General features: G+C 48.4%; 1 protein-coding gene and 1 long non-coding RNA gene across 4 annotated transcripts in view; one reads left to right on the plus strand and one right to left on the minus strand.

Moving 5' to 3' along the window:
• Positions 1-3,068: 3,068 nt before the first annotated feature.
• LOC310749063 lies at positions 3,069-6,663 on the minus strand. The gene is made up of 3 exons (XR_014541473.1): positions 6,264-6,663; positions 4,483-4,733; positions 3,069-3,459 (listed from the first exon to the last, which is right to left on the minus strand). It is a non-coding gene; the product is annotated as an uncharacterized lncRNA (long non-coding RNA).
• Positions 6,664-21,417: 14,754 nt separating this feature from the next.
• Positions 21,418-24,012, plus strand: part of TLN2 (talin 2) — a 171,130-nt gene continuing 168,535 nt past the window's right edge. For 2 of the 3 annotated variants that reach the window (XM_083586092.1, XM_083586096.1), the window contains exon 1: positions 21,418-21,628. The gene's annotated coding sequence lies outside the window, so the exon portion shown is untranslated. Of the gene's footprint in view, positions 21,629-22,125; positions 22,307-24,012 lie in introns of those variants that run through there. The other variant, XM_083586094.1, reaches the window with a different exon arrangement.

Below are 24,012 nucleotides of genomic sequence, written 5' to 3' on the forward strand. Positions count from 1 at the left end.
GTGGGCAGTCACTGTTCACCGGATTTGGAATATGTGGCTGTTAAATGTAGACCAGCCTATCTCCCTAGGGAGTTTACAGCTGTTATGTTAACTGGTGTGTACGTGCCACCAGATGCCAATGCCAACTTGGCTTTGGGACGCCTGCAGAGCCTTATCAGCAGCCAGCAAGACAAGTATCCTGAAGCTGTGCACATCATTGCGGGAGACTTCAACCATGTAGAACTTAAAACAGTGCTCCCAACGCTCTATCAGCATGTGAAATGTCCCACAAGAGGGGACAAGACACTAGATAAAGTTTATTCGAATGTAAATCACGGCTATAGGGCTTTACAGCTGCCACACTTGGGCCAGTCCGACCATATGTCTTTGTTCCTGGTACCAGCATATATCCCACTCAGGAAACGGGCTCCCACAATATTAAAATCTGTTAAAATCTGGCCTGAAGGTGCTATTCACCAGCTGCAGGACTGTTTTGAGAGAACTAATTGGGATATTTTCGATCGTTCAGACCTGGAGGAGCACACGGCGGCAGTTCTGTGCTATATCAATCACTGCACAGACACTGTCACAGTAAACAAATCCATCCGGTTTTATCCCAATCAGAAACCCTGGATGAATAGAGAGGTCCAGGGCCTGTTGCGGGAAAGGAACAGGGCTTTCAGGTCAGGCGAGGTGCAGCTTTACAGTGTGGCAAGAGCAAACTTGAAGAGGGGCATTCGACAGGCAAAACGGGATTATAGGCTGAGGATTGAGGATAATTTAAGGAGCAACAACACAAGACAGATGTGGCAGGGGATTCAGCACATTACCAACTACAAACCTAACCTTGGTGCTGTCGACGGTGACCCTTTGCTGGCGGAGGAGCTTAACCTCTTCTTTGCTCGCTTCGAGAAGGAGCCACCTGAGACGCCGGTATTACAGCCACCAGCCCTTAGGGGCCCCTCATTCACGGTAGAGGAGCATGAGGTGAGAAAGGTATTGAGGATGGTGAATCCGAGGAAGGCGGCTGGACCTGATGGCATCACTGGAAAGGTGTTGAAGGGCTGTGCGGATCAGCTGGCGAGGGTCTTTACTAAGATCTTCAACAAGTCCTTACACCAGTCTATTGTCCCACCCTGCCTGAAGTCGTCAACTATTGTCCCTCTGCCCAAAAAATCCACAATCAGTAGTTTGAACGACTACAGACCAGTTGCACTGACTCCAATCATCATGAAGTGTTTTGAGAAACTGGTGCGCCGTCATATTATTTCCTGTCTTCCATCAACTTTTGACAACTACCAGTTTGCATACAGGGCAAATAGATCCACAGAGGACGCTATCACCACCACTCTCCATGCTGCTCTGTCCCATCTGGAGCAGCCGGGGAGTTATGTGAGGCTGCTGTTTGTGGATTTTAGCTCAGCTTTTAACACTATTCTCCCCCATAGACTGGTGTCCAAGCTAGAGGCGATTGGACTCTCCAACTCCACCTGTCTCTGGGTTTTGGATTTTTTGTCAGAACGTTCTCAGAGGGTTAGAGTAGGGTCACATATGTCCACAGCCCTTAGCCTTAACACCGGCTCACCACAGGGTTGTGTGTTGAGTCCCCTGCTCTATGCTCTCTATACGTATGACTGTACAGCCATCTATTCCAGCAACAAAATCATCAAGTTTGCTGATGACACTACGGTGGTAGGGCTCATTTCAGGAGGGGATGAGTCCGCCTATCGGGACGAGGTGGAGCGGCTCTGTGTTTGGTGTGGAGAGAACAATCTGGCTCTTAATACGGCTAAGACCAAGGAATTAGTGGTGGATTACAGGAAAAAAAAGGCGGACATTCAGCCCTTGTATATCAATGGGGAACGGGTGGAGAGGGTGGCGGAATTCAGGTTTTTGGGAGTAACTATCGATCAGGGCATGACTTGGAGCGCAAATACCACTGCTCTGGTGAAGAAGGCCCAGCAGAGAATTTATTTCCTCAGACTTTTAAAGAAGAACAATCTGAGTGAGAGACTGCTGGTGTCCTTCTACCGAGGCTCCATAGAGAGCATTCTTACATACTGTATTTGTGCTTGGTTCTCCAGTTGTACAGCTAGGGAGAGGAAGGTGCTCCAGAAGGTCATAACCACAGCACAAAGGATTATTGGTCAACCTCTCCCATCCTTGGAAGAATTGTACGGTTCCCGTTGTCTTAGGAAAGCAAACAACATCCTGCAGGATTCATCTCACCCGGGATACAGTCTGTTTGCACTACTGCCGTCTGGCAGGAGATATAGAAACATCAAGTCAAGGACAAATAGACTGAAAAACAGTTTCTACCCGAGAGCTGTGGCCCTTTTGAATGCTGTAACTCGATAGTGTGACTTGGGAGATTGATGGGTGGGGGTGTGGGTGTGGCTGGAATGTGGTTTGTGGGTTGTTGTTGTTGTTTTGCTTTTGTTGTTTTTAAGGGATGGCATCCAATTTCGTTGCACTTGTGCAATGTTGCACGTGTGTAATGACAATAAAGAATCTATCTATATAAACTGCTCTTAGAAAACCAAATAATTTAAATTTTAACTTCTGAAAGTCTCAGGTAATATATGTATAATCAGGGTTTTTTTCCAGCCAGAATTCACCTAAACTCTGTTCCGGCACCTCTCAAGTAGGCGCCATTGCCATGACAAGAGAACCAGGGAGGCGTTCATGGGGAGTTCCAGCACCTCTTTTTCTAGAAAAATAGCACTGTGTATAATACAGTGGACCCTCTGGATATGAATGTAATTCATTCCAGGGGTCTGTACGTACCCCAAAAAATCAGCAAGTAGAGGCGCTGCTTCTGCAAACATGTGCAGCACGATACAGCGCTTCTGCGCATATGGCAAAACCAGGAAGAATACACTTCCGGGTTTGCTGCGTTCGTAACCTGAAAGTTACGTTACCCAAAGGTAACGTAACCCGAGGGTCCACTGTATATAAATAATATAAATATATAACTACAAGTACCTGACAATTATTTTTAATAATTTCTATACAATTTTACACACATGTTATTTACCAAGCAAAACTAAATTATATTAATTTAACCTTTTTAATTCCCAAGTCATGTTACAACTTTTTGCACCCCTCATTTTTGGAATTTGAAAGTTGAAAAATTAAACATGCCCAAATAGAGCAGGGATTTGAAACTAGGTCTCTCTCAGGTCCTCATCTGATGCTCTAACCGCTACACTCTCCTTGACTCTCAGATCTGATTCTTCCGCAGGAGCATGTGAACTACTCTGCCATGCGAACAAGAAATTTGCTAACACCCTGCTCTGGTAATTTGATCAGGACCTGCTTCCTCTCCCCCCCCCCCCCGCCTGCTCCCTGAACATATGCACGGAGCCTCAGAAATGCAAAAAAGGTGTCACAGACATAAGGAGGCTGGTGAGTCTTCAGCCAGATGCTGAGTTTAGCCTTGGATGGGAGCAAAATGTTCCGAACTCTTTCCCCTGCAGGCTGGGAAGGAAGGGAGAACAGTGTTATTTTTATATGCCTGAAACATTCTAGAAAGGCTTATATAAGCCCTGAGCTGTTTGGCCACCAAAGTAGGCCAAGGACCTTCAGATCACAATTATAGATTGTGCCGCTCCCTGAACTGAACAAACCATTCCAGAGAGAGGCTGTGAAAGATCTGCAGGTGTAGAAAAGCACCTGTACATCCATGGTCTTCCCATGCCATGGCCAGAGACAGCCCCTGAGACAGCCCAGGAACTTTGGATTTTACTGGGATGCTCAAATTGTTGCTTTCATGTCCTGATTTCAAGACAGAAAGACAGGAATGGATTAAAATGGTTGGTCCTGTTTCTTCAGTAAATAGAGTGGGCAGGATCAGCTGGGGCTCCTTCACCAGAACCACTACAAAACCATGGGTGGGCACCATGGAGAACGGCTGCCTACACATCACTGGCAGAGGGCCTCCCCAGCCAGTCTTAGCTCTCTGGCAGGACTTTGTCAGGATATATATGTTTGGATCAATAGCTCCACTAGCTGTCAGTTGCAGAAATAAATTTCTGCTTGGTTCATTCAAGTTCACCTGAAGTCGTGCAACGTACAATCATATTACCTGGCATTTGTAAGAAGCTTTTAGGGGGTTCAATCCTTACAGCAACCCCATAAGACCCCAGTCCTTGAGAAACATTCCCCAATGCTCATCTTTTGAAGAGTGGATGGGGCCCAGCTATTCACGCAGTAACCATCCTTAGTCTTGGGATTGGGCAAGTCAGCAAACACTCCTCCAAGTTGGCTGAGCATGTTGGGGGGCTGGTCTGTAGGATCACCTGTGTCTCTACCAGTTCTTGGGCTCCTGTTCCTGTGGCGCATAAGGTATGAGAGCAAAAATGAGTCCCTTGGTCTAGTCAATGGTTGTGGCCAGCTGGTTAAGCACCATGATCAGCATCCCCAAGGAGCAAGTTGGGTTGCAAGAGCTACAACAAGTGATTGTGCCCTCTGGGTGAATGGGTGAGCATTTCCCCACCTCACTTGGCTGGTTGTCTTGGGAGACAATGAAGGAATCTGCCTTTGCACGTAAAGTTGAACGGTTTGAAGGTTCCAGCGCCTGCTGTGGCTGTAGAGCCCGATATGGGACAGACATGTTTTACAGCAGCTGTGGCAGATGAAGTCATCAGGTTGTGCTGCTGCAGATGCACCATGGCATTTCTTCTCTCTGCACTGGTTGATAAGGAAGAGTAGGAGGGGAGTTATGTGTGAGCTGAGCAAAAGCAGTCTGCAGGCTGAGAAGACGAGAGACAGAGACATGTTAGCTCGGTGCTGGACTCTAGAACTCTCCTGGAAGCAAGATATGTTAGGGTGTTAATGCTCCCTTTGGCTCTGGTCATTGTATATATGGGTAAATAAACCATATATCCTATAGACACCACAGTCTCTGCTGACCTTCATTCCAAGGAAACTGAACTCGGGGGTAAGTGTCTGCAGCCCTTGGAATCACTCACCACTTGGGGATTTGGGTGGTTCTAACACATCCACACTGGCACAGTCGTCCCCACATCCTTGGAGATGGAGATGTCAAATTCATCCTAGCACCTCCCCTGAAAAGGAGGGCTCCCCACTGACAGGGGAAGGTGTCTGAGCCACCCAGTCTGCGCTTGGGAGATGTCATGGCACTGAGGCAGGCAGCTCTGCTGACAACCACTTGGTCCTCTCCCTGCATCAGAGTCTCCACCCCTAAGACCGCTGGGATCCTCACCAGGGTTGGACTTGTCCCTGAATCCGCATACTCCAATCCTTTAGGACAGTGGTTTTCAACCAGTGTGCTGTGACACCCTAGGGTGCCTTGAATGATGGTCATGGGTGCTGCAGGCAACACTGGCCTCTGTCCCTCTTTCTTTTCCTCTTCCCTGGCTATAAGCTCTGCAGGCAAATGGTGCCTCTGGGAAGCACCTCTCTTTGGGGTGGGGAGACAGCTCAGAGTCCAGGGACAGCAGCAGCAGCTGCTCAGAGGACTCCCAAGGAGAGGAGGCTGAGGGAACCCTCCAGAAGGGAGGGGTGAGGGGCTGCCAGGTCTGCAGGAAAGGGGCGACATAACTGGGCTCCTGAGCCCCACAGGGATGCTGCAGAAAGAATGTAGTTGGTTAAGGGAGTTGTGGACTAAAAAGGTTGAAAACCTCTGCTCTAGGTGCTTCCCATGGGTCCGACTCCTCCAACTCCCTGATCTCCTCCCATTCCTCCTCATCTGACCCCCCTTTCCACAATGCCTCTGTGGGGTTCAGGACAGTGGCTCAAGGTCTGAACCTTCTGAATGCAAAGCGGGTGCTCACTCACCCAGTGATGGTCCTTCTTGGAAAGGCAAAAGGGGAGATGACTTTGTTCCTCCCTCTGGACAGGGGGTGGCCATGCTCCCTCCCTCCATGTTAATCAAGAGCAGCCTCTAAGGGGGAACTATGTGCATAGTGAATTGATTTATAATCAGATCCGATTATAGACGTGGAAGAATGTCCAGTTTGGCTCTGCTGTCCAAAAATGTTGGCTCCATTGTCGTTTTACTGGCCAAAATGAACAAGTACGCTGCCCTGACTAAGGAAACAGGATCCCTTTCCTATGTCAGTCACAGAGTTGAGCTAAAGGCAGTGGGGCAGAGGCGCTGGAGAACCTCATTCACCAGACTCTGCAATGACAGGACAGATGGAAGCAACATTTGCTTCATATCTATGCACCATAAAAAGGGTTTGCATGCATTTAAAGTCTCCTTCCCCCCTTCCCCCACTCAGAAACAAAACTCTAAACAGCTTCTCAGAAAATATTACCATAGATAATGCGAAGGCCTCTCCTGCGGCAGCTGCCAACATCTGGAACAGCCTTCCTCTGCTTTCAGCAGCTCCACACCTGTTCTGGGAATTTAGCTGATTGTGCAGCTTTCTTGCCCTCTCCAGCAGGCATTGGGGGTTGGGGAGAGTTGTTGCCTTGATACTTCTGTGTCATGAGAGTCATTTAGAGCATGGTCCACAATAGAGGTCTCCTGCAGAGGTCAAACTGAATCAAGGAAGCAGCAGTGGGCGGGTGGGCGGGGTTTGCACAACTGGAACTCCCCAGTAGATTTGATTCAAACTTATACAAGATTGTGCCCCAGAGATCAGAAAATCCTTACTTATCTCAACAAGACAGGTTATTTATATACATTTTTCTGATAAATCAGTTAGAATAGAATTATGCATTGCCTTTCCGGTTACTGAAGACAGAATATGGAAGCTGAGCTACCAGCTGTGCAGAAAGAAAGCAAACCTCCGTGTCTTCAAAATAATTCCACTGAAGAGGCTTTTCTTTCCTCAGGCAAGAACACAGCACACATTTATTGATTCATGACATTTATACCTCACTTCTCCTCCAACGAGCTCAAGGCAGAGCACACGCTCCACAATAACCCTGTGAGGTAGGTTTGGCTGAGAGAAAGTGACGGGCTTCAGGTCACCCAATGAGCTTGATGGCTAAGTGGGAATTTGAACCCTGGTCTGCCCGTATTAATCTGGCACTCTAATCACTATACCACACAGATGAGGGGGAAAATAAAGACACACACACACACACACAAAAAAAAAATAAAAGAATCCTGGAGCATCTTGGACTCCAGTCCTGTCCAGCGTGACCACAGACAACAGAATGCTAGACAGTCTGAGGTGCTCACATCAACTGTTTTGGCAGACACACAATGTCACTCAAAGCCATGAACTCCAAGGAAACATTCCAAACACTGTCGAGAAAATTTACGACGCCAAGACCTCCTGGGATTTGGGAGGTGGAGAGCAAAGGACCCAATTTGCCAACTGCACGTTAGACAGTACAAACAAACAAAAATGCTACTTGACGGTAGACTTAGGTGTGTTGTAATTGTAATGTCTGCACTTGGCTCAAGTTCCCATTCCTGGCAGATAATCCAGGCTAAGCTTTAGCCATTTCAAGTCTGGAGGAAGATCCAGGCTGTGTCCCTCAAGCAAAAGGCCCGATCCCATTACTAATCGCTGTAACCATCTGGCTCCCCAGAGGCGTGCTAGGCTCTCAGCAAGTCTGGGAGAATTATTCAGACTTCACATATTGGTATTTAAGGAACCAACACAGAAGGGACATTTGGGATCAAAGGGAATATAGCTAATTTTAAAGATCTGCCAAGCCCTTTCCTCCACTCCATCATGGTCTCTCTCTGTGCTAGGAATGATGGGCTGAAACTAGTATCCTTGCTCCTCATTTTAGTCCAAGAATGAGATCCTATGCTCCACTAAGCACAATGTGAGTAGGCTTAGTTTACTCACAGTCATCCTTCAAAACCAGTCATCCTTCAAAGCCCACAGTTCCCTGAATTTTGCAAGGGAAGTAATGGGTACAAAACCACAAATATTACAGAAAAGTGTGAAAATATCCCATGAAAACTCTTTATTTTGGGGCAAATTGCTTTGCAAAAATGTGCATATCAGGAAAAAATTAATAAAACAGCTTAGAAAATTGCACTGAAATGCTGATGAATTTCATGAGGACTTTTTTTTTTTAATGTGGTAAAGTGGTGAACCAAAATTAAGACTGGAAAAATGAGAAACTGTGAGAAACCAGCATTGATAGATTCAACCATCCTTGGATCACATTTGCCCTGAAGTTGGAAAAATGCAGTCAGGCCTTGTCTAAGACCAGGCAGCTAACACAGGTATTTGGACATTGGTCAGCAGCTAGAATTACAAGATTTGCATTAAGGAGTAAATTTCACAGAAATCTGGGTCTTTCCTCCTTGCTTTTCTTTTCTGTAATATGTGCCATCCTTTCTCCACTCATGTCCAGCCGAAACGTTTATGTGATTCATGAGTTGAAGCAGCAATGAAGATGGGCATCACTCCATAGTAGACGTTGCATTTCCCAGATAAATCTTCCAGCAGTGGACACAGCCAGCCCTGGCAGGAGATGCTGAGGACAGAAGCTGGGGCCTTCTGCCTTCTGCAGACAAAGAAGATGCTCTTCCACCGCAGTTCTTCCACTGGCTGGGAGGAACCCGGTGCCTCCTCTGACTCCCTAGTGCTTTATTGAGGAAGGTCTGACTAATGCTGTGGTTCCTGCTTAGAAAGTGATTTATTGCACAAGAGCAAATGAAACATCACAAAGTGGGTTTGTGTCACCTTTTCCTCTCCTAACTGTGCAGAAGTACAAATAAATATTCATCTCAAATGGGATTTATAGGGTTTATGCAAAAGCAATACAGAGTGAGGCCTCCTCCTCCTTGGCCCTGCTGGAACCAGATGTTCACAGTTTATTAAACCTACACATACAGCAGGGCTTCTAATCATGAATCTCGCCAATTAGCCCCTGGCAGGCCTCCAGGAATGAAAACCCACATTTCTGCTTTGCAATTCTTCCCTTCAAAGCTGCTCAGGAACCAGACGATGTTCAAGTTGTTCATGCCTCCACCACTGTGGTGGGATAAATCCCAAGCAGGGTCTGCAACAAGGAATAATAAAACCACAAGACGAAAGGAAAGCCCAGATGTTGCACCAGCTACTGGAGCAGGCCTATAAATGTGCATCATCAGAACCCCAAGCTCTTGTTGGTAGCAGCTCCTCTGAAGAAAAGGGGCGAACGACGCAAATGCTGCTAAAGGCAAGGACTTTTACCCCAATGGTTTCTGTTTACAAATATATATGGCCAGCACTCCACTTTCATAAGGGCAACAAAAATGTAGTCCTGGTGAACATGGGGAATATAAAGTGGTTGGGAATAAGAGACGTGTGGTTGTAATACATCATCATTTATCATCTAAACAAACAAACAGAAAGTAAATCGGACATTACATTTTTATGGTGGACTTATAAAGCATGCTGTTGGATGGAAGAAAGCTTACCATACAGTCTGCATCACTGAGGATGGTTGGACTTACTTCTGAAAATACCTAGAGAGGGTTGTATCATTAACTGATTAGGCAATCAAATGTTTTCCTGGAGAGGTTAGATCTGGCTATAGTGACACATGCTTTAGTCCAAGATCCCCCAACCTGGTGCCTTCCAGCTGCTTTGAACTACAACTCCCATCAGCTGTGTGCCTGGAGGGAGTTGTGGTCTGAAGCATCTGGAGCACACCAGGTTGGGCAAGGCTGCTTTCTGCCACATCTCTAGTGGTTCAACGTAATGCACTCCATATGAGGCTGCCCTTAAAAAGCAGTGGCAACTTCAGCTGGTCCAGAATGAGCCGGCCAGATTGCTCTCTGGTGAGGACGGTGGGAGCACACAAGCCCTTTACTGCAGCAACTACTACAGCCCTGGCTCGTCTCTCCAAAAGGGTAGGGAAGAATGTGGTGCTAACAACCAATACCAAGATGAAGCTCTACCAGGCTTGCCTGTTGAACATGCTGCTTTATGGTAGTGAGTTGTGGGCAACTGACACCTGCCAGGAGTGATACCTCAATGCCTTCCACATGCGCTGTGCCAGGAAGATTTTGGGCATCACATGACAGGTCAGAATCTCAAACAAAAATCGGCTCTCCCAAGCCAACATTCCCAGCATGTTTTCACTTCTGCCTCAGTGGCATCTATGCTGTCTTAGTCTTGTCCACAGCATGGAAGACGACAGGATTCCCAAGGATGTGCTCTATGGGGAGCTGGCTTCAGGCACCAAGCCAGCTGGCAGACCAACTCTGCATTATGAAGATGTCTGCGAATGTGACATGACGGCTGGCAGCATCGGCCCCGCCAGGTGGGAATCTCCTGCAGACAACCGCAGTGCCTGGAGACAGACAGGTTGTGCGTCTATAGCAGTGACCAGAAGAGGAATGACCGCCAGGGTCTTAGAAAGCTGCTTTATACATCAGACCATTGGCAGGCAAACTAAGGCCTGGGGGCCAGATCTGGCCCAATTGCCTTCTAAATCCAGCCCATGGATGGTCCGGGAATCAGCGTGTTTTTACATGAGTAGAATGTATCCTTTTATTTAAAATGCATCTCTGGGTTATTTGTGGGCCATAGGAATTCATTCATTTTTATTTTTATTTTCAAAATATAGTCCGGCCCCCCACAAGGTCTGAGGGACAGTGGACCGGCCCCATGCTGGAAAAGTGTGCTGACCCCTGTGTCAGACCAGGGGTCCATCCAGTTCAGTACTGACATACAAACGTAATTTAGTCCAGCCTCTTGTTCTCTCAGTGGTCAGTCAGGTGCTCATTCCAGAAGCCTGAAAGCTGGACCTGAGTGCAACAGCAGCACTCCCCTGAGCGGATGCTCAGTCACTGAACTATGTTCCTTTCCTTATGACTACAACCAAGATTTGGAACTCTGCACAGAGAAGTCTGCTTTAAAAAAAAAAAAATCCAGATGACGTTTAATCTGCTTCAGATGTGCGTTTCATTATTGCTGCTTTTAAGTATTTAGAGTATTTAATCTGAGCTTGCTGATTTGTCTTTTATTGCTGTTTTTGAACTGGCTTTATATTTTGGCTTTTAAATATTTTTATTGTACTGAAAGCACTGCTCTGTTGCCCAGGAAAAGGCAGAAGACCAGAATTACAGAATCGTAGTATTGTAGAGTTGGGACCCCAAGGGTCATGGGGACCAACCCCTGGAATGCAGGAATCCCTGGCAGGTGGACATCCAACCTCTGTTCAAAAGGGGAGTCCACCCAGTGGCATAGCATCAGTTGTTGGTGCCCGGGGTGTGCATACGCCTGGTGGGGTGTGTGCATTGTGCACATGCACTGGGTGGTGGGGAGTCAGCCCAGCCCTCGCCTTCACGAGTGACCCTACCCCACCCAAGCAAAGCAGGGCACACTGAGCTGCCTGCCCGCCCATGCAAGGGCCCCCCGGTTGAGCTGTGCTTTGCACCCCCACAAAAATTGTGTGCCTGAGAACATGGTCTCCCTGCCCCAGAGTCCACCCCCTTCTGAGGTAGCCCATTCCACTGCTGAATGGCTCTTACCATCAGGAAGGTCTTCCTAACGTTTAATATCCGAGAGGCCAACGCTGCTCTCTGCTTTGCCTTTCTGTACTTGAGGAGGACAGTGACACAAACATTGTTCACCAGGGTAGGTTTCCCAGCTGTTCTTGGTAGAAGCCCCTGGCAAAGGAGCCAGGAGAGGAGGCTGCGAACAATATTTCACAAGGTTTGAGAAATGCTAATCTAATTTAACTCTGTCTTTGAACCTGCAGTGGATACTGTATCTGCATCAGTATCCACTGGTTTTGAAGCCATTATTTTCTGGACTGGTGATAATCTCTTGATTATATTTTCCAAGGCTATTCCAGTAGAAGGGTTGCAGTTTCATAGTTTCTGACCAGATAATTTTTCAGGGGAGTTTTATGAGTTGGAGCACACATGAAATGCCCTTTTAAGGGCCTAAATGCTTTAACAGTTAAACCCTGTTGCTCCCAGGGGCCCTCCATCTCTCCCATTTCTGTTATGCTGTCAGCTTTCTGACTGCTTAAAATCAGGCCCAGAAACAGCATTGAGCTTGTCATTTTTTTTGCTCTTTGAAGTTTTGTTTTGAGGAAATAAAATAAAATAAACCAGAGATAAAAAGGAAGTCTTCTGCAACTCCTGGAGTTATCTAGAATGATCAGCTGACTTTATCAAGGCCTCTTTGGTGCTGCAGAGAAGAAGTCATTATCCATTATCCTTCCTTCTAATAACTGCTGCAAGCATCAGGCACCAAGCCACCTACCAGAAATGGGCCAGTCTTCCTCCTATAGGCTGTGGTCCTATAGGAGGCCTGTGGGTGTTGATTCGCAGCAGCCTTGGGCAACTGCTGCCCTCCCTGACTCCTGGCAGGATCTGCTGCCTGCTTTGACCCCTCCATGCCAGGAGGCTGGACCTGGGAGCTTCCACTTAAATTCCCGCACAGCTAGGGCATCCACTCCCTTATGGAAAGTTACTCTGGAACAAGGGTAATAGAAATTGGACAGGAATTATCCTACTGGAGCAGACTAACCCTAACTCAAAAAGATGCCAAGGATGTGGTGATACATGTACGAAGGGTCTTGGCCAGGGATCCTTGTAACAAGCAAAAGTGGGGAAAGGGTGAGGCACGAGAGACGAAAGGGCTGCAGGCGTGTTGCCTCTTGGGGGTTCTTGGCACTGAGAGAGAACTGCTTTTATAGACTGCAGGATGGAGAGCAAAGTCCTGTCCCACAGGATCCAGAATGTCATTGCCAAAATCCGTTTTCTAGGTATTGAAAAATGTCTCCAAATTGTCCTCTTTACATGCATGGGAACATCCATTACGTGGGCCGAGCATTTTTGCGTACCGAAGCAGCAAAGTTCAGCTGCCTGTATTGCAGTTCCAGCTTGATCTTCACACCTGCTCACCTCACCCTGCCTCTTTCCTCTTAGTCTCTGAAAGCAAAAAAAAAAGGGGGGGATTCAAATATGCACACATACAATGTATCCGTTCAGCTATTTGGTTGTCAAGCAGTTGCTAAGGCTCCTCCTCCTCCTCCTCCAACTCTGAATTGCTTCTGCAGAGCTTCATTTAATATGCTAAGTTTTCATTCTCTCTGCCCATCACGGGAAGCCTGCCAGCAGGAAGCGAGGGCAGCAGCAGTGCTCTCCCCACTTGCAGTCCTAAGCAACTGGTATTCAGAGGCAAACTTCCTCCATCAGCGGAAGGAGATAGCCTTATAACAGCCTTTCAGATTCCTTGAGCCTCCCATCCAATCTGTTAAAGTAGCTGTGGTCCAATGCAGAGAACCCACACAAATCTAGCATCACATCTTTCTAGGATACAAGCTACCAATACCATCAGGAAGCAGGTATTCATTATGTTCTGAATCACAGTTGCAGAGTTGGAAGAGACCATATAAAGGTCATCTAGTCCAACCCCCTGAAATGCAGGAATCTTTTGCCAAATGTGGTGCATGAACCCACAACCCTGAGATGAAGTCTCACATGCTACCAACTCGCAAATATATTTTATTAATAATAATTTATTATTTATACCCCGCCCATGTGACTGGGTTTCCCCAGCCACTCCTGGCGGCTTCCAACAGAACATTAAAATATAATAACCTATTAAACATTAAAAGCTTCCCTAAACAGGGCTGCCTTCAGATGTCTTCTAAAAGTCTGGTAGTTGTTATTCTCTTTGACATCTCCTGGGAGGGCATTCCACAGGACGGGTGCCACTACCAAAAAGGCCCTCTGTCTGGTTCCCTGTAACTTGGGTTCTCACAGTGAGGGAACCGCCAGAAGGCCCTCAGCGCTGGACCTCAGTGTCCGGGCAGAACGATAGGGGTGGAGACGCTCCTTCAGGTATACTGGACTGAGGCCATTTAGGGCTTTAAAGGTCAGCACCAACACTTTGAATTGTGCTGGGAGCCAACGTAGGTCTTTCAAGACCAGTGTTATGTGGTCTTGGCGGCCGCTCCCAGTCACCAGTCTAGCTGCTGCATTCTGGATTAGCTGTAGTTTTCAGGTCACCTTCAAAGGTGGCCCCACGTAGAGTGCATTGCAGTAATCCAAGCGAGAGATAACTGGAGCATGCACCACTCTGGCGAGACAGTCCGTGGGCAGGTAGTGTCTCAGCCTGCGTACCAGATGGAGCTGGTAAACAGCTGCCCTGGACACAGAATTGACCTGCGCCTCCATGGACAGCTGCGAGTCCAGAATGACCCCCAGGCTGCACACCTGGTCCTTCAGGGGCACAGTTACCCCATTCAGGACCAGGGATTCCTCCACACCTGCCCACCTCCTGTCCCCCAAAAACAATACTTCTGTCTTGTCAGGATTCAACCTCAATCTGTTAGCCGCCATCCATCCTCCAACCACCTCCAGACCCGCACACAGGACCTTCACTGGTTCTGATTTGAAAGAGAGGTAGAGCTGGGTATCATCATCATTTTGCTGAGATTGTGCTTCAAATTCCATTACTGTTTAGAAGGATAGCGGGTAATCATGCCCTATCTGAATCAATGCACCTATCACTTTAACTATCAGCAGGTGGTGCTGTCATTTCACTTTTAACTCCCTCCCCTTTAAGGGAAACTCTGGTTAAATGAATCTTAAATCCAGGTGCCCAGGGCCAGCCAGCCCTGCCCATGAGGCAGCTGCCTCAGGCAGCAGGATCTAGGCAGGCAGCATATCCAGCCTCCCCCAAGTGTGTTGACGCCACCATCTTGGTGACTGCAACCACTACTATGCTATAAGATCCACTATCCTGTAATATCACATATGAGCGTGTTCTACTGATGAAGCCTAGGATGGCGAAACAAGGCTAATATTCCTTTGTGAAAGGATTCGGTGGAACTGTAACAACCCTTCATGTGGATTATTGGACTCTAAGAACAGACAGGTGGAATAGATATGTATACATGTATGGACCTTATGCATGAACTGACTAAAGAATGAACTGATCCACTGGGTCTTCTGCTTTTTTCGTTGAACTTCATGAGACTTCCGTTGAAATCTACAATTTGATACATTGAATAGTATACCTTATTTATTCAAAAGTACAGCCGGTTACGTCTTGTGTGTTTACTGAGTATGTTTCACGTAACCATAGGTTTGTTGTTGTTGTTTTCAACATGGGCAGGAAGGCACTTTGGCAGCCGGCCTGGAGCATCACCTGTGCCACAACAAGGAGGATTTTGGGGGCAGGGGCCAGGATAGCAGCGTAAAGAAGCCATTGCGACTGAGCCTCTTTCCTCTCATTGATGATCTTCAGGGTCCCTTCCAACTCTATGATTCTACGAAATATAATCTGTCCTTCCTTCTGCCTACCTCATCCTGATTGAAATTATTGAGGAGCGGTTGGCCAGGACTGGCCTCCTTGCTCTGACTAACCAGGTTCATGATGCTCCCTTGTGAGGGGGGAGCAGTGCTGCCCCCAATCCCTGACTGGAGGCAGGGAGCAAGGGAGGGGAGAGGGGAGAACCTTAGTCTCCATGGCTCCCGGACTACCTCAGCAAGCGAAGAAAGGAAGAAGCTGCCTTATTATACCAAGTCAGAACACTAAAGCTCAGTATTGCCTACACGGACTGGCAGCAGCTCTCCAGGGTTTCAGGCAGGGAGTCTCTCCCAGCCTTTCCTGGAGAGGCCAGGTTTGAACTTGGGGCCTTCTGCACATGAAGCCTGCGCTCCATCACTAAGCTACGGTCCTTCCCCTAAAGATGAACCAAGATTCCAGTCCTCATTGCCCTCTGAATAAAGAGCTGATTTAAATAAGATCATTGGAAGCTCCCCTGTACTAAGTCAAAGTCTTGGTCCTTCTAGCAGAGTCTTGTCTACAATGACTGACAGCAGCTCTCCAAGGTTTCAGACAGGAGTCTTTTCCCTGCCACGTCTGGATATACAGGGGGATTGAACCTGTGACCTTTTGCATGGGAAACAGGAGCTCAACCGCTGAGCTACAACCCTTCCCAAAAGAAGACTGCAGCCTCAACAAAATAATGTTGTTTTCTTCAATACCTGTAGTAAAAAACCTGCATACTGGTATACCTGGGTCCTACTGCGCAGCGACATAATCCTCAGGTGAGGATTTATAAGGTCCTCCAAAATGTCATATAATAATGTGTGAGGTTTCAAGTTATCCAGAATTCTTCATCCAGTTAGACAAGCCCATGGGACATGCAGTGTGTCTGGAGAAACAGCACTAGCTAGTAGTCAAGTCATCAGTTCCTGCATCTGCTGAGTCATCAGGTGGAATCTGGAGGAAGCAAACATTCAGATGAGGCTTTCAGGGGGCTGCTGTTCTGGTTTCAGGGTCTCTGGAGAACTCAAAAGCTGGAACGTTATTTGGTGAGATTTTGGTTTGGTCTCATATATGGATAATATATTGTTGCTATTTTTCCAGTGGGCAACCCTGACAAGTTTTGCTTTAAAAATATATTTTTTCCAAAGTGCACCAAATCATCAATTACAGCATAGTTCAGGTCAGCACATAGCAAAATTACTCCATTTGGAAACTGATCAAGAAAGCATCCAAGCCAACACAGTGAGAGCTTGTAGGGCAGCTGCTGAAGAAGGAACAAAAAGGGTTTTCTTGTGTGAGTTTCTTGTGGCTGATTAGCTGCTTTCTCTGTGCAAAGGTCAGAGGGGGCAGGGCTTCTGTTGAGGTAGGTGATTAGCTGTGGGAGGAGCTTGTCAGAGCTTGTAGGGCAGCTGCTGAAGAAGGAACAAAAAGGGTTTTCTTGTGTGAGTTTCTTGTGGCTGATTAGCTGCTTTCTCTGTGCAAAGGTCAGAGGGGGCAGGGCTTCTGTTGAGGTAGGTGATTAGCTGTGGGAGGAGCTTGTCAGAGCTTGTAGGGCAGCGGCGCGCACAGTTTGATCCATCTTTTAGATTTAGGGGAGCTAGTCTCAAACGTTTGTTGGGGGAGATATAGGTTTATTTGGGGGGATTTATTTGTCCTGTCTTCACGCTTTTTATGATGGAGGACCGCTGTAGTCACCCCCAACGACACCTTCTCAAGATGGAGGGTGAGGGAACAGCTGCAGTCGCCTGTGGTTCCTGCGCAATGTTTGCCATCTTGCCAAAGGTTGCAGGCAGCTTTACCTGCAGCAATTGCATGTTGATTGCCCTCTTAAAAGACAAAGTCCAGCAACTGGAGGAACGTGTAGCTACGCTCCAAAGAATTAGAGAGCTGGAGCTCTTCTTGGAAGCAACAGAGCACACCGTCTCCACCAAGGAGGAGACAGGGGACTCCCCTGAGAAGGAGGCTAGTTCACCAACACAGGAGCCAGATATATGGAGAAACGTGACTCAAAGAAGTAGGAGGCCCAGGGTTCGCTCTGATTGTTTAGAAATACGCAATCGCTTTGAGGTCCTTTCTCCTAGCATGGAAGACGAAGAGCAGACTCCATTTGAGGATCTCTCCCTCATTACAGTCGATCAGGTATATGAAGACGAGCAGCAAAGGCAGTCCTCAGGGAATGTGCAGGCGACCTTGGAACGGACAGCTCACGGAAGAACCCCGACCAGACCTAAGAGGAGGCGTGTAGTGGTGATAGGGGATTCCCTACTGAGGGGAACAGAAGCAGTGATCTGTGGGCCTGACAAGATGTCTCGGGAAGTGTGCTGTCTCCCCGGGGCTAAGATCCAAGATGTAACTGAACGACTGCAAGGAATCATAAAACCCACTGACAAATACCCCTTCCTCTTGGTTCATGTGGGAACCAATGACACTGCAAGCAATAGCCTCCAGAAGATCAAAAGAGATTACGAGGCTCTGGGCAGGAAACTGAAGCAATTAAATGCACAAATTGTCATCTCATCTGTCCTCCCAGTTGAACGACGTGGCCCAGGGAGAGAGGGAAAAATAGTGGAAGTGAACAACTGGCTTCGCAAATGGTGTAAACAGGAACGGTTTGGATTCTTAGATCACGGAATGCAGTTTCTTGAAGATGGACTTCTGGCAAGCGATGGGCTGCACCTCACAACGGTTGGGAGGAATGTTTTTGCAAAAAATCTCAGAAACCTCATCAGGAGGGCTTTAAACTGACTAATGTGGGGGAGGGAGACAGTGCTCCTGAAGGTAGGAGTCTATCAATTGATGAAGATGATCATCCAAATGTCATAGACCGAATGGAGCAAACAGCACGCAGACCTAGTGGTGGGAGGAAAAAATCCTTAAATAAGAGACACGGGGGAATGATTAATGGACTTCAATGTCTGTACACTAATGCGCAAAGTATGGGAAATAAACAAGATGAGCTTGAGCTCTTGGTACAGCAAACTAAATATGACATAATAGGAATCACTGAAACCTGGTGGGATAAGTCCCACGATTGGAATGTAATAATGGAGGGATACAATCTATTTCAGAGAAACAGACCAGACAAGAAAGGAGGAGGAGTGGCGTTATATGTCAGGGATGTGTATACCTGTGAAGAGATCCAAGATTTAGAACCTCAAAGCCAAAGTGAGAGCATTTGGGTCAAAATTAAGGGAGAGAAGAATAACAGTGACCTCATTGTGGGAGTTTACTATAGATCCCCAAGCCAAACGGAGGACATAGATGATGCCTTCCTGGAACAGATGGCCAAGCATGCAAAAGGAAGGGAGATAGTAGTAATGGGGGACTTCAATTACCCGGATATTTGTTGGATGTCAAACTCAGCCAAGAGCATAAGGTCAAACAGATTCCTCACTGGCCTTGCAGACAACTTCATTGTCCAGAAAGTGGGAGAAGCAACAAGAGGAACAGCCATTTTAGATCTGGTCCTAACCAATGTTGATGACCTGGTTAGTGGGGTAGAAGTGGAAGGATCATTAGGCGCGAGTGATCATGCTCTTCTGAAGTTTACTATACAGCGGAAAGGAGCAGCCAAGCATACTAGGACTCAATTTCTCGACTTTAAGAAAGCCGACTTCATAAAACTTAGGGAAGTGCTTGGTGAGATCCCATGGACAGTAATACTAAAAGGAAAGGGAGTTCATGATGGCTGGGAGTTTGTTAAGAGGGAGATAGTAAAAGCACAACTTCAGGCAATACCAATGAGACGGAAACATGGAAGGTGCCTAAAGAAGCCAGGGTGGCTATCTAAAGAACTTTTAACTGAGTTAAGATTAAAAAAGGATGTGTACAAAAAATGGAAAAGGGGGGAAACCACCAAAGAGGAATTCAAACAAATAGCCAGCACGTGTAGACACAAAGTCAGAAAAGCTAAAGCACAGAATGAACTCAGGCTTGCTAGAGAGGTTAAAAGCAACAAAAAAGGCTTTTATGGGTATGTTCGTAGCAAAAGGAAGAACAAAGAAACAGTGGGGTCACTCAGAGGAGAAGATGGTGAAATGCAAACAGGGGACACAGAAAGGGCTGAACTCCTCAATGCCTTCTTTGCCTCAGTCTTCTCCGATAAAGAAAACAATGCCCGACCTGAAGAATTTGGAGCAAATGATTCAGCAGAGGAAACACAGCCCAGAATAACTAAGGAGATAGTACAAGAATACTTGGCTAGTCTAGATGTATTCAAGTCTCCAGGGCCAGATGAACTGCATCCAAGAGTATTAAAAGAACTGGCAGATGTGATTTCAGAACCACTGGCAGTCATCTTTGAGAATTCCTGGAGAACAGGCGAAGTCCCGGCAGACTGGAGGAGGGCAAATGTTGTCCCTATTTTCAAAAAGGGGAAAAGAGAGGACCCAAATAATTACCGCCCAGTCAGTCTGACATCAATACCAGGGAAGATTCTGGAGCAGATCATTAAGCAAACAGTCTGTGAGCACCTAGAAAGGAATGCTGTGATCACCAATAGTCAGCATGGATTTCTGAAAAATAAGTCATGTCAGACTAACCTGATCTCGTTTTTTGACAGAATTACAAGCCTGGTAGATGAAGGGAACGCAGTGGATGTAGCCTACCTTGATTTCAGCAAGGCATTTGACAAGGTGCCCCATGATATTCTTGTAAAGAAGCTGGTAAAATGCGGTCTTGACTATGCTACCACTCAGTGGATTTGTAACTGGCTGACTGACCGAACCCAAAGGGTGCTCATCAATGGTTCCTCTTCATCCTGGAGAAGAGTGACTAGTGGGGTGCCACAGGGTTCTGTCTTGGGCCCGGTCTTATTCAACATCTTTATCAACGACTTGGATGATGGACTCAAGGGCATCCTGATCAAATTTGCAGATGACACCAAACTGGGAGGGGTGGCTAACACCCCAGAGGACAGGATCACACTTCAAAACGACCTTAACAGATTAGAGAACTGGGCCAAAACAAACAAGATGAATTTTAACAGGGAGAAATGTAAAGTATTGCACTTGGGCAAAAAAAATGAGAGGCACAAATACAAGATGGGTGACACCTGGCTTGAGAGCACTACATGTGAAAAGGATCTAGGAGTCTTGGTTGACCACAAACTTGACATGAGCCAACAGTGTGACGCGGCAGCTAAAAAAGCCAATGCAATTCTGGGCTGCATCAATAGGAGTATAGCATCTAGATCAAGGGAAGTAATAGTGCCACTGTATTCTGCTCTGGTCAGACCTCACCTGGAGTACTGTGTCCAGTTCTGGGCACCACAGTTCAAGAAGGACATTGACAAACTGGAACGTGTCCAGAGGAGGGCAACCAAAATGGTCAAAGGCCTGGAAACGATGCCTTATGAGGAACGGCTAAGGGAGCTGGGCATGTTTAGCCTGGAGAAGAGGAGGTTAAGGGGTGATATGATAGCCATGTTCAAATATATAAAAGGATGTCACATAGAGGAGGGAGAAAGGTTGTTTTCTGCTGCTCCAGAGAAGCGGACACGGAGCAATGGATCCAAACTACAAGAAAGAAGATTCCACCTAAACATTAGGAAGAACTTCCTGACAGTAAGAGCTGTTCGACAGTGGAATTTGCTGCCAAGGAGTGTGGTGGAGTCTCCTTCTTTGGAGGTCTTTAAGCAGAGGCTTGACAACCATATGTCAGGAGTGCTCTGATGGTGTTTCCTGCTTGGCAGGGGGTTGGACTCGATGGCCCTTGTGGTCTCTTCCAACTCTATGATTCTATGATTCTATGATTCTATGAGAGGTGAATAAGGTTGCCTGCCTTCCTGTCCACCAGCCTGGCTCCCGTGCTTTTAACAGGAAACTGAAGTGCAGAACAAGCAAGCAGCTGCAGCTTTCTTCCCTGCAAGGATGGAAAGAAGCCTCCCTTGCTTCATGATATTCTACACGTGGGGAACGCTGCTTGAAAGCAGAGGAGGATCAGAACTAGTTTTGGGGAGGAGAAGGTGGCAGCTTGCCTGGTGGAGAATCACGCACAGTTCTCTGGCGCAAACGCATTTACTCGGGAGTAAGTCCTGCCGAGCTCAAGAGGACTGGAGCCTGCTTCGGCCGCAGCCTGGGAGACACCTTGGCTTTTGCTTTGGGAGAGGGATGAGCTAATTCTGGGGTGCGGCTCGCCTCGCTGGTGGGGAGCTCCGCCAGCAACGTGCAGCACAAGCTTGCTGGGTGGCTGGTCGGTCCAGTCAGCTCGGGGTGAGGGGGAGGAGGAGGAGGAGGAGAGGGAGGAAGGCCAGCTGGCCGGTCGGTCCCGGGGTGATGACGCGCTTCCTGCTCTCCCTGGGCTGGGGGCTCTCAGCCTGGGAAGCAGAAGCGCCTTGCAAAAGGCTGGCAGAGACGCGGCGCCTCCGAGCAGGCAGGAGGTTGCTGCAGCCGCGCCGAGAGGAGGAGGAGGAGGAGGAGGAGAGCGGCGCTCCGATGCCCCGCGCCATGCCCGGCTAAGGCTCGCCTCTCCCGGTAGGAGCCGCTTCCAGGCGTGCATTTCGGGCGGATTCCCCTCCTTTCAGTATATATGCAGGTGTATCTTTATGCGCATGGTTTATGTGCACCTTTGCATTTAAATGCTTTCGGGAATATATTTGCACCATCGGCGCGCGCGGAGGAAGCAGGCGAGCTTGCGGAGAGGGCAGCGCCTCCTGGGATGGGCTGGATCGGACCGTCACTGCCTGGCCCGCGCACGCCTCCCCCTCGCTTCCTTTCCCGGCCACCTGTCCTTTAGCACGGGAATGCAGCTGACTCTGCAAAAGGATTCCCCCGCCCCGCCCTTGCTCCCTTGCATCTTGCTCTCTCTCTCCCCCCCCCCCCCCGCTTCCTGACCTGCTTTTCTGGCGATCGGGGCCCCTGGCAAGGCAGCGAGGCGATCCGAGGTGGGCCCAATCCTCACTGAGCAAGCCTACCGACCCCTCCCCGCCGCTTGTTGCTTTCCGCCCCCGCCCGGCCCCCTTCGCAGCGTCCCCAAGCAGGCTGGGCAACTGGGTGTTAGCGGGTGGGGAGCTCTAGAAAGGCAGCCGGAGGTGAAGCAGAATGGGATCGTGTCCATTTCAGCTCCCCGAGAGCTCGGTCTCTTGCTGGCGCTGCGCGGCACCCACCGCCGCACCCGCCCATCTTCCCAGCCCGGCTGCTGATCCGCGTCAGGTCCGACCCGCTTTGCAGATGGCTTGAGCTCAGTGCGGTTTGCCCAGACTTGAACCTTCTCCTCCCTTCCTCCTTCCCCAAGAAGCCTGGGAAGGAAGGAAGGAAGGGGGCTGAAAACCCAGCAGCCTCCAAATAAGTCAGCCTTATCTGCTTGTGCGTTATCGGGGGAGCCTTTTTGGAGACACGCTGGATCAGGGGGAAAGTCCTTGCGCTGGGGAGCCATATTTGCTGCTTGGCGCGGCTTAGCCGGCTGGGTTCTCGTGGTGGAGGTGATGGGGGTAGTGATTTTAATAAACGGATTGCGTGTTCCCTGCAAGGGGGGGCGGGGAGCCGCCTCCCTCCCTCCCTCCCTGCCTGCTTCAAATACCTTTGAAAGTTCAGTTCTGGGCTGTGGAGCTGGGTGAAGGCCCCGGCAAGGTGATCCTGGCGTGGCGCGGGGATGGTGGCTGGAGGAGGAGATGTGGGTCTTCTGGCGGATGTGCCCTTTAAAGCACCACCGGCCTGGGGAGATGCGAAGGGAGCAGCCGGATCTCTGCAGAGCTGGGCGTTTGCTTTAGGGAGCGATGCGCGCCTTGGGAGATGGGTGGAGGCGGTTGGGTGGCTGCCCCGCCGCTTGGCTTGGCTTCCCTCCTTGAAGGTGGAAAGCAACCCGGCTGTTGGCCTGGGAGAAAGGCAGTTGCCAGGAGGCTGGGTGGGCCGGAGGAGATGGCACCTCTAGGTGCAGCCTGGTTTCTAGCATGCAGCCACAACAAGGTGGTAGAGCCCTGAGCTGGTAGGATGGGCTGTGTCACTTTGGAGTGCAAGTGGAGGAGACTGTTCCTTTTTTAAAAGTGCCATGACCCTTTGCAGGTTTTAGGGGGTTTTATTTTTACAACCCCCCCCCATGATGTGCTTACTTTATATCTTTAGGGAGGTTTTTGTGAAAATAAAACAATTGAGGCTTATGCTCAAAAGTAGCATCCCCCCCACCTGCATCCTGAAGTGGTACGCTCCATCCTACTCCACCTCCGGGCTCTAGGACTTTGTTGCACTGGCTTGATGATGCCCCTTTCCCAAGTGTCACAGCCGAAGCAGAGCCAAGTTCTTCTGGCACAGGAGGAAGGGAAATTCCACAAGTGCCTCTCCTTGGAAGTAATTATAATACAGTAAGGCATTAGATAGCTAATAATTTGATGTTCTTTCACAGCACCTAAAACCAGCAACCTGATAAAGTCAACTTGCCTTGCCTGATGTTAGGACCAGCAGCACCTAAGGCTTTTTCCGGATATGTTTGCATGAGGGCAGCATCAGAAGTGCACTTGAAAAAATGGAGAAGGGGTGCGCAAGCTTCATTTTTGAAACAGTAATTTTCTACCGTTTGTAGACTCTGAGGTATGCGGCAGAATGTACAGGCACTATTCTTCTCAATTTTGTGTGTGAGTGAAGCTCCATCACACTCCTTTCAGTGGTTTACTTTGCACAAACACCCAGATTGCAGGCTGTTGCAAGGCATCACTGAGATGACCTTACAGGGTTTTTACAGCCTGCCTGCTACAGACAGGCCTCTGTCTTCATCTGAGAGAGTCTGGTATTTGTGCAGGAGCCATGGCTCTTGGAAGCTGTCAGTTCCATGACACGGTTTCTGTCCCTGCAGGTTGCTTGAGGAGGAGGAACAGGATTTGATTCCCTGATGCCTGCTTGGGAAAGCCCAGGGCTCAGGCCTAGAG

The sequence above is a fragment of the Podarcis filfolensis genome (assembly GCF_964270895.1).
Source record: "Podarcis filfolensis genome assembly, chromosome: 14".
NCBI classification, from domain to species: domain Eukaryota; kingdom Metazoa; phylum Chordata; class Lepidosauria; order Squamata; family Lacertidae; genus Podarcis; species Podarcis filfolensis.